Source organism: Anser anser, assembly GCF_964211835.1.
Source record: "Anser anser genome assembly, chromosome: 2".
NCBI lineage: Eukaryota > Metazoa > Chordata > Aves > Anseriformes > Anatidae > Anser > Anser anser.
The window spans coordinates 24,432,110-24,442,064 of record NC_139721.1 but is presented as its reverse complement, the minus strand read 5'-3'; the positions used below and the strand labels follow the sequence as shown (position 1 = coordinate 24,442,064).

The window sequence follows — 9,955 nt, the reverse complement described above, 5'->3', positions numbered from 1 at the left end:
GAATACAAGCATTGGGTGTGCCGGCTCCTACAGATGGGAGTGAAATTTTAGTAGCATATGTTTATAGATCATATATACACTTCATATTATTAATTTTATATTACTAAATATGTTTTACTTTGAATCAAATAATTCAATAATCAAATAATGATCGTTTAAAGAATAAATACATTTGTATGTGATTTTATGAAGCTGAAAAAAAGGAATTAGATGAATTTAAGGATAAATTTAAGGATACGTTATCACTTGGTATCTATTAAGGAGCGTATTAATTGCTACCTCTATTACACGAAGCTCAGTTCGAGGTAAGTACGTAATTGCTCTATTTTCACTTGTTTTTCCTATGCCTCCACTAGTAGGCACTGTTTGGGACAGGGCACAAAGTTAAGCAGATGTCAAGCAGGGCTTAGTACGACTGCTGTTAATTTTCAAGAACAGAGTGGTCTGTTTGGGGCGTTATGGAGCTTTCTAAACGTTATTATTATCTTCCCTTCTATCTTTTGACTAAATGAAAATGAACAGATTCCAAAAAGGAGTGAAGAAATGAGAGGAGTGAAAAAGAAAACTCCCATGTTTTACAAAAAGGCTGTAGGAAAGAAAATTGTAGCTGATGGACTGCATAGTCCACACCAGAGCTAAAAAAGTTACCACAATATGGCTTAAGAAAAAAAAAAAAAAAAAGAAAAGCATTAATAAAAATGGTTTTCATGCACACTTGGTTTTCTAGCCATTATTTGTTTTCTGCAAAGGACCCTAATGGCTTTTCATAGGTTTTTTGTCTGGACACTTACTCTCCTTCAACAGGCTCTCTCTCCATATTACAGATTGTTGGCCCTTCATCAGGGAATGTTTCAAAAATTCCAGAAATCACTGAAAGGGGTCGGATTTGTTACTTCCAGACAGGATTTTGTTTTGGTACCCCTGCTTGGTTTTGTTCTGTAGGAAATTCACTCACTGAACAACGGAGCTGAACAACGCGTTTGGCATGGATGTGTGGTAGTGGTATTTTTCATCGGCCCGTGCTGCCTGTCACACACCCATGCAGAAGGTTTTGAGCATGTCCAATTTTTGTTGTTGTTGTTTTTTCCCCAGAAAAGCCAGCTGCCTTATTGCCCAATAATTAGCTGTAACGTGAAACCCTGCTGTACTTCACACGAGTGAAACTTTATTTAAACAGACCGTGTTTTGCGGACTTTTGTGGTATCACAGGAGGCTCTGATCCTTTCTTCTACCAAGCGTAAAGTTAACGCCAAAATGATTGTGTTGTGCTATTGCCTCCCTCTGTATTTATGTCTTCGGTAGTGTTTCTGGTACAATTTGTGCTTAGCAAGCCAGGGACAGTTTTTCCAAGCCGACTGGCAGCTCTTCAAACTAAAACAAGCTAGGAACTCCCTTCCGTGTGCTCTGAAATGTTTATGTGACAAAACGTGACAACCCTCATCACCCACTGCTGGGAAATCACGCCCGGAGCGTCGGACACCTGACCCTGGATGGCGTGCAAGGCACGGAAACGTGTTTTTGAAGAAAAAAAAAAAAATCATGACAAAAGCGATGTTTTCGTGTCCCGAGAATCCCCTTCCACGAGCAGGCACCCGCGGGCTGAGGAGGGGGGGGCGAGCCGTTCCTGTCCCGACAGCGACAGAACCGAAGGCTCGCGACCCAGCAGGGCGCTTCCTCGTCGGAAACGGACCTGGGGCCGTTTACCGAGGGGAAACGGCAGCTCAGGGGTGCTCGGTGAAAGAACGGAGAGGCTCCGGGGCTCGCTACGCCCCGCCACCGACGGGCCGCCTCAGCCCTTCCCGCCCGCCTGGCTCCTCCCAAGATGGCGGCGGCACCGCCCCGCGCGGGCGGTGTCCCGGAGCCCGGCCCCGGCGGCTGCATGACCGCGGCGGTGCGGGGAGAGCGCGGCGGGGCCGGGCGGCGGCGGCGGCTGCAGCCGGAGCGGAGCCGGGTGAGCATCGCGGCCAGGGGGGGCAGCGAGGAGTCCGGCCGCTCGTCCAGCTCGGTGCTCGGCCGCCGGGAGCGGGCGGGGAGAGAGGGAGGGAAACTTTGCTGGCGGAGCCGTTCCCAGCTGGAGCTCCGGCCGCTGCTCCGCGGCCATGTTGGGAGCCGGCGCTGCCGGGCGGCGGGGGAGCTGCCCCGGCGGGAGGGGGCGCCGGCCCCGCTCGGCAGCGAGGGGCTGGGGCGGGGGGGGAATGGAGGAGGGGATGAAGAAGGGAAGGAGGGAATGAAGAAAGGATTGAGGGAATGAAGGAGGGAATAAAGGAGGAGCTGCGGGGAAGTTGCGGGCAGCGGTGGGCGCTCGTCTGTCCCGCCGCGCCGTGAGGCTGTCTGAAAGCAGTTCGCCTCTAAAAGGGAAAAATAAATAATAAAAAAAATAACAACAAACGACAGCCAGCCTCGAGGTGTTACATAAGTGCCTGGAACTCCTCGGCTCCTGACGCGCTGCCCGCACGGGGACGCGGCGTGGCGGCGGCTGCCCCGGGGCCTAGCCCAGCGCTGTGTCCACGCGTGGCCCTAAATAAACCCCTTTGCCTAAAAGCATTTGAGGCTGCGTGTCCCCCCACCCCAAAAAAAGCTGTGAAACTGCGGGCGGTGCATCTGTCAGCACGGGGTGTTCGCCGCCCGCTGGATCCGCTCCTCTCGGCGCGGAGCGAGAAGTGTAAGCTGTCGCCTGAAAGCGGTGCAGGGAAAGGCAGCCGCCTGTTTTCCCTCTCGCCTCCTTTGAAACGCTCTGTGCCCAGGCACTGCTGCTTATAAACAGCTAAACTACTCATCCTGACGAGGAGACAAGGAATTAGCCTGCCGTGCGGTGCATCCCGGCACCTAGTTTGTCCCCCCTGAGGAGAATGGCTTGTGGCTCTAGTTTTGACGTTAAGCTGTCAGTACCATAGCTCTCGACAGCCAGAGCTGCCTTCAGCAGCCACGGAGCATCCCCTGCCTTGGGATGGAGCTGAGGGCAGTGCTGACAGTGCGGGGCAGGCTGTAGTGGAGGTCTCGGAGTGCCTGACACCTTAGGGTTGGTGCTGCAGGTGAAGCGAGTCTGAAATCAAGCCCTCAGAACTGGGAGGGATTTCAGAACCGAGACTGCTAATTCCTCTTTGCCGCCTGAAGTAAGGAGAACTAAGAGCCCAGGTTTCAGTTTTAAGAATTGCATGCTTTGAGTTAGTTTAGGAATGGCTGTCTGAAAGAAGGGAAGTATTTAAAGGATGACGATGCGATCAATTCTGAGGACTGTAGATTTGCTTTGTATGCACTCAAAACATGAGGAAAGGAGTCAGCTCTTCGGCACAGAAGGCAGTGTTTTTACATTTAAACTATAATCTGAATACTGTTGACTAATCTGGTGAGAAATCCCAATGTAATTAACAAACTGAGCTGATTTACATGACATTTAAAAATAACGTTTTCCCAGGTGTTCTAGGGCCGTGCTACTTATGTTCAAAATGGCATCCAGGGGTGTCCAAAATGCAGCAGAAGTCAAGCATTTGTAAGCATGAGTCCCAAATTCTTGCTTCTGAATGCAGCTAGGCCATGCGGCTTTTGGAGTGGTTGTGAGTTTAGTTCTGTGTAGGAAACCACATAGAGGAAGTCCCTGAAATGCTAAATGAAAACCAGTGAGTAGAAACTTGGAGCTGAGGAAGCTGGATTGGTTTCCTCTGTCGTGTCGTCCAGAAAGAAACAGGGCAGTGTCTTTTCACCTAGACACAAGTTTTCATTACATGCGGTGTTGAAATTATTCTTTAGCAAGAACTGCATTCTGTTTTCCTTAAATTACAGTCTTAAATTTCAGTATTACATGCGTCCCTGGACTAATAAGATTTGCCCTTAACGTCCTGAAGCACAAGTTTACAAAAATTATAATCTCTAAAATTATATTATTAAGTACAAATGAATATAATTCATATGCATAGTTTAAATATTTAGTTGAATGCTGGTGATATTCGATATAAAAACTGAAATCATTCTATTCAGATGGCACTGTGACTTTTAGGTTCCACCACCGTGGTTAGTGGATGCAGGAGGGTTTCTTCTCTCTGCAGTCAGAGCAGTGAAGGCGAGGGAACTGCAGGTTGAAGGGAAGCGAGATGCAGTGGACATTGGTGTGTCCATCTCGCCGTGCCAAGAAGAGCCAAGTCAGTCTGATGGAGCCATGATGCTGTTTCCAGACAGGGTACGGATGCTATTTTTGCTACCTTCGTAGATTTTTGGTGATTTGTCCTCACCAAAGAGAGTTGGATCATAAAGTGAAAGCTCAGGGTCAAATTATGGCATGTAGATGAGGTGAAGCTGAGGTTTTTATACTTGCACATGGCATTTTCTGGTAGAATGTGTGTAAGCTAGAACTTGAGAAGTATTGGTCAAGGAAATGGCATGCAAATTTTTTATTTGTAAAGGCCATTTATCAATGGGTGATGTCAAATAGGGGAGCCCTGGAACTAACTATGGATAAGGTTCTCAGATTTTTTTAGGTAAGGGAGTTAGTTGACTTGTTCTTGATTTCTGTATTAAGGAATTAAACCTTGCTCTGTACTGCTTTAAGTGCTTAAAATATAGTTGTGACTTGTTCCAAGCTCTGTTAATATTCAAGCTTACCAGTCCATTGAATTTATGTGCTTCTTTAATGATAGGTAATGCTTATATATGCATGTTTTACTGCTCTCATGGATTAATTCAGTGATGTGATGAAGTGTGATAATCTGGGGATTGTTCCGAAAGAGAATAAACATGGTGCAAAAAATACACTTTTTGAAGTAGAGCCATATATTTAAAACTTTCTCCCTGTGCAGCAAACACAGAGTTTGCTGTTGTAGAACAACTTTTTGTTTTCATGATTTAGTGGGGCACTTGTTTCTACAGTTGAGAGGGGAAGGAAAAAAATACTCTGCGTATAGGTGTGGTAGAACATGCTTGTCATACTAAAGATTATTTTAGCGTTGTCAAAAACTATAAGCTGTGATGACAACTGTGTTAGCAAGTAGTCCTGCACATTCTTAGCCACATGATCAGTGCTGTTGAAATGAATGGGTCTGCTTGCATGAGAAGTTGCTGGCCTGAGAGCTGTTGGACAAAGATTCTCCTTTTATAAAAGGAAATATTGTGCGTAAGTGTTACTGAACAGAAGAGTGTTTTTTATGTATCTTTCAGCATGATGTTTTAATCTTACGTAGTCAAAAATGCCCTGATAAGTTTACTTGGGTTTTCTAGGATTGCATAAATAGGTAAGAGTGCTGCTGCTGTGGATGTAACGAAACTTATTTTGTTGCCAAATTTGTTGTCATGATGAACAATTTAAGGATTTAAAAAATATTTTAAAGAGTCTTTCCCCCTTTTCATTTCGCTGTTTTATGTAAAGCAGCGTTAAGAATATTGTGTGTGTAACATAGCGGGATTTAGGCGTTTTGAGTAAATGTAAAAGAAGGAAAAAGAGTTGAAGCTTCAGGATTTCAAATACACTAGCATCGTCCCTCAACTCCCCCTCCCGGTGCTGTTCCCGAATGTAAGAAGATGACATGCAAGCAGTTAGGAGATTGCATCGCAACACAGCAGCTGAGAAGTTTTACAGATTCAAACAGGACGGGGGGGCTGCTGGATGGTGATGTCTGACCTCTGCCTTTCCCGTTGCCACTTTGCCTTTTGCTAGCTGCCTCTTGTACCCCGAGCACGTCATCTAGAGGTAACCTTTTTGCTTCAAGTACTTGGCATGCCTTCTGCAAAATGAAAAATTACGGCGGCGTCTGTGGCATTTGCATTTCTGAAGTGTACGCTTAACTTGCTAATGCAAATTTAATATTAAAGAGGGTGCCGTACGCGCTGCTCTTCGAGTCATCAGATAGCATCTTTCTCAGAACTGCGAACTATTAACTTCAGCGCCAGTGTTTGCGCAGATCTCAGTTTCTTCCAGATCCTGTCGCCTCTGATGCAGCAGTAAGGGCCTGAGAGCCCAGGCGTGAGCAGACCCCGAGATCACGGCCTTGTGCTGATGCTCCAAGGGCTGTCTGTGGAACTTGAACATGCATCAAGCACGTTTGACAAGCTGGAAAAAGGAAAAAGGCTAGCGAGTGCACTTCCCAAGAAGGCCGTGTGCAGTAACCCTTTGTGATTACAGGGCTCTTCCAGGAACTTTTCAGGAACTGACTCCCACCCCTTTTCCCCCACCCCCTCTTTTTTTTTTTTTTCCCCTCCATAAAATTTCACCAGACTTAGCTGTCAACAGTTGATAACGGGAAACTTCTGAGACTGGTTTTCAGCGTACTTCTCTTTGGAAAGCTGTGCTTGGCAGTGAGCGTGTGTGTTGCTTTTTTTTCCCCCCAAATTCCGACCAAGGTCAGTAGCAGGGAGGTGAACGAACTGCCCCTCTCACACAGGCTGTGGCTGAACTGAAGCTTTCCTTTTTTTTCTTAAGGCTTTCCTTCTGGCTTTTGCAGATGGCTGTCAGATGCTGGTTTTCTAGACCTTTACCATCTGTAGCCAGGTAGCAGTGTTCGGTATAAAAAAGGCCTTAACGTCCCTAGAGCATGAAAGAGCAACACAACGCGTGGCTTGTGCATTTTAAATACTGCTGGAGGGCAGCAGTGACGGGTGCACGATTCCAGCACCCCGGTGTCATCAGGCGTCCTAAAGTAAGCTGTAATTAAACCTGTGCTTTGATTCTGAGCCCCACGCTGTGTTTCGGCTACGTGTGAGCCCCTTGTTTCTGCTGACGGCTTTCTGCTGGGTCAGTTGGGTTGCAGCCTGACAAAGTCCCTGTGCATGCAGCTGCTGTGGCTCGAGCTGTTTCTCTGAGCCAGTTCCTATCAGGATGTGTAAATGGTAGTAAGGAGATTCTCTGCTTATACTTACACTAAGTGTAAGTCATACTTCCCTGTAGTCTGCTCTTGTTGGTGAGCTGGTTTGGCTCTGTTTAGGAAGAAAACAATAGATTTCAGAATTTTCAGAAACTAAGTATGTTTGTTTTCCTCCTATAGTATTGAAAATGTGCTGCATCTGACCATGCTAGGTAGTGGTCAGTTGCCTGGCCACCTAAAACTGTTCCTGCAACATAATATAATTAGGGTTGTTTCCTAAAGTGAAGGTTCCTGGATTTCTCCAAGAGTCAAGAGCAGCAGAAGGTTAAGGTGGTTCTGCCTGGTCGGAGAAGGAGGATGAGTGTTGTTGCCTGGCTTGTGTCCTGTTTGCTAACATGGAAATGCTTGGAATTACTGAACTGGTAAAGAAACCTCTTTATCGTGCAGCTTTTTTTTTCCTGAATTAGGGTATCTGAATTTTTAAAGGACACATGCACGTGAAAATAATACTGACATAATAAAAAGTGAAATAGTGAGGACGTGGCTATACTTCCGTGCTTGTGAATGGCGGGAGAACTTCTAGCCAGCTGAGTTTTAAAAAAGCAAGTCCTTCTGCATTGCAGTTATTTGTAAGAAGTTAATGGCTGTTACCTAGCTTTGACTGCTTGTTGACTATTTCTGTAGCTTGGCCATGCTGTACCCAGTTATACGTGGTCCAGCCCTTACTGGGCTGCTGTTTACACCGAGGAGCTTCCCCTCATGCTGGTGCTGGAAGTAAACAAGACGATGGCAGTTTTATAGACCTCTGCATGGTAAAGAGGCGCAATCCTGAGCAAAACCAGCTGTCAGCGTCAGAGGTGTGTGTTTGTAAGGGAAGGAAAAACAAAATATGGTTAGCTTGAGGAAGCCCATTTGCATGTACAGGTGCTCTGAGAGCTGAAGCGTGCAGGTGCGCTGGCACCTGGGAGGTGCTGTTCCTAGCCCGAGCGTCGGCCGTGCTCCGGTACGTGTCCCGTGCCTGTAGATTAAATGTGCTGGCAAATACCGTGTGTTTCAGTCACCGAAGACCAAATCCTCTTTTTCGCTTTGAGAGATAGCCTAGCTAATGTCTGACATGAAGCATGGGGTAAAAGGGCTTCCTTAAGACGAAGTTATACCCTATATAACATTTGCGTGTGATGTGGGGAGGGGTCTGCATGCGTACATCTAAACACAGTAAGTGTACCTTGTTCTACTGCAAAACGGATCTGATTTTGAAGAGCGGCTTGTAACGCGGATTTGGCAACACTTCTTGCCGAACTGCTATATCTGGATGTATTTTTTTTCCTGTACTAATAATTCTGTGTCCCTCCTCCCCGGCCATCCCAAAGTAATTTAAATAAAAGGTAGGCTGATGCTGCGGATTCTCCTCATAGGCTGATTTGAGGAAACTTAAGGCACAATGTAGCTTGTACTGAAATTCATCTGATCCTCTCAGTTTATATTTTTCATGGCCCGTGCCCATTTGAGCGAGGTAGCGTTTGTGGGTGCCACATTGCTGGCTAGCCCTGCTGCACTCCAGTTCCCTGTCCTCCATCTCGTCTCCCTTTCGCTCTCCTGGCACGATTCGGAGCTGGTGGTCTGGCTGCTGTTCCTCTGGGTTGCTGCTAGCTCCTCAGAGTTGTGGAGGGTTTTGGGAGGAGCTCGGACGTTTTGGGCTCGAGGTCTGTGTAAACTCCTTATTTTTGAAACAGCGCTCTGGATTGTGTTCCAAGTACTTTGGGTAAGATGAAGGATGCAGTTTGCTAACCACTGCGAGTACTCCTAGCTACATGTGAATGGGAAATTGAAATAGTTGGGTATTTTCCCTTGACAGCAGAGATTTGATTTGAGTTTCGTTTTCATTATTGTTATTTTTTTAGTTTTATTTTTTAATTTATAAAGGTGCATGTATATATACGCAGATGTTTTTTCATGTACCTGTTCCATGCAAGTGCACGTGGAAACCTCTTCCTTCACAGCTTGAAAGGCGTTGAGAGTTTTCCGACTTCTTCAACAGCAGCGGTTTGGCGAGCAGCACCGTGTTGCACCAGTGCAGTGCAGAGCCGTGCAAAACCGCATGGATAAGGGGAACGCTCAGCTTGTCAGCAGGCGGGTAAGGGAAGGGTTTCCCGAGTAAGGGCTGCGAAAAAGGGAGAGGAGTGGAGTTTAGGGAGCTGCTCCTGTTCCTGCTCCGTCCCCGGGCTGCCAGGCGGGGATGGGGAAATGCCTGCTTCTTTCCAGCAGCAACTTGGAGTGCCAGGAGACAAAAACACTATCAGCTACCACGGTTCGTTATAAAAAGCAGCCCGACAGTGGTAATAAGCAGCTGATCTCGTGAAAAAGCTGGATCTCTCACAAGAAATCTGCTCCTCGGCTTTGGCAGCGAGGTCCCTTCTCCCCCCTTGCTGTGATTTACGCCTGGCTTTTAGCTCCCGTGAGCCAGCACCAGCTTCCAGCGCCCTGCCCCTGCTTTCCCAGGCAAGGAATCCCGTGGTAACCTTGTTTGGCTCTGCAGAGGAGCAGGGCTGAAGCACTCTGATTCTTATTTTTTTTTTCTTGTGACCAAAACACGCTGATAAATGGTCTTGGGAGTTGTGTCAAGTGAGTTGTTGTGACTTAGAGGGAGAGAGCCGTGGGAACAGCTTTGGGACACAGCAGTCTGTGTTTTTAATGGGTTAAAGCCCTCTTCCTCTTGCATATTTTTCCTTTTGCCTCCCCTGTGGTCATTTTGCATTACGACTCATTTTGCACATCTCTTTACGAGGAAGCTAAATCAGTGTGTTTTTTTTTTGTTTGTTTGTTTTTCTGTTTCTGTTGAAGTTTATTCTGTTAAACACCAACCCCTATTTGAAGCTAACGTGCAGAATCCAGTCCCGGAGCATTAAAATCAATGCTTGCTTTTGCCTGCATGCAGCATTTCTGGCAGCGTGCAAGCAAACTTTCAGCAGAGCAGCTTGGACAGTGAAAGAGCATCGCTCTGCTCCCGCTGTGCTAATGTGTACGCTGCTTGGCAGGACAGGTAGGAAGAGTCTTCTGCTAAAAATAACTTCCCATATCCAAACAAGCTTGGCAGTGGGCTGGGGAACGTGAGGTCGCATATTTTGAAAGATCTACCTCGAAACAGCCTCCGTCATCAACATTTCATT

At 46.8% G+C, this 9,955-nt stretch overlaps 1 protein-coding gene across 2 annotated transcripts in view; it reads left to right on the top strand.

The window, feature by feature from the left end:
* Positions 1–1,552: 1,552 nt before the first annotated feature.
* The window catches only part of PLEKHF2 (pleckstrin homology and FYVE domain containing 2), a 20,753-nt gene continuing 12,350 nt past the window's right edge, over positions 1,553–9,955 (top strand). The window contains exon 1 of one of the 2 annotated variants that reach the window (XM_083823375.1): positions 1,553–1,951. The gene's annotated coding sequence lies outside the window, so the exon portion shown is untranslated. The remainder of the gene's footprint in view (positions 1,952–9,955) is intronic. The other variant, XM_083823374.1, reaches the window with a different exon arrangement.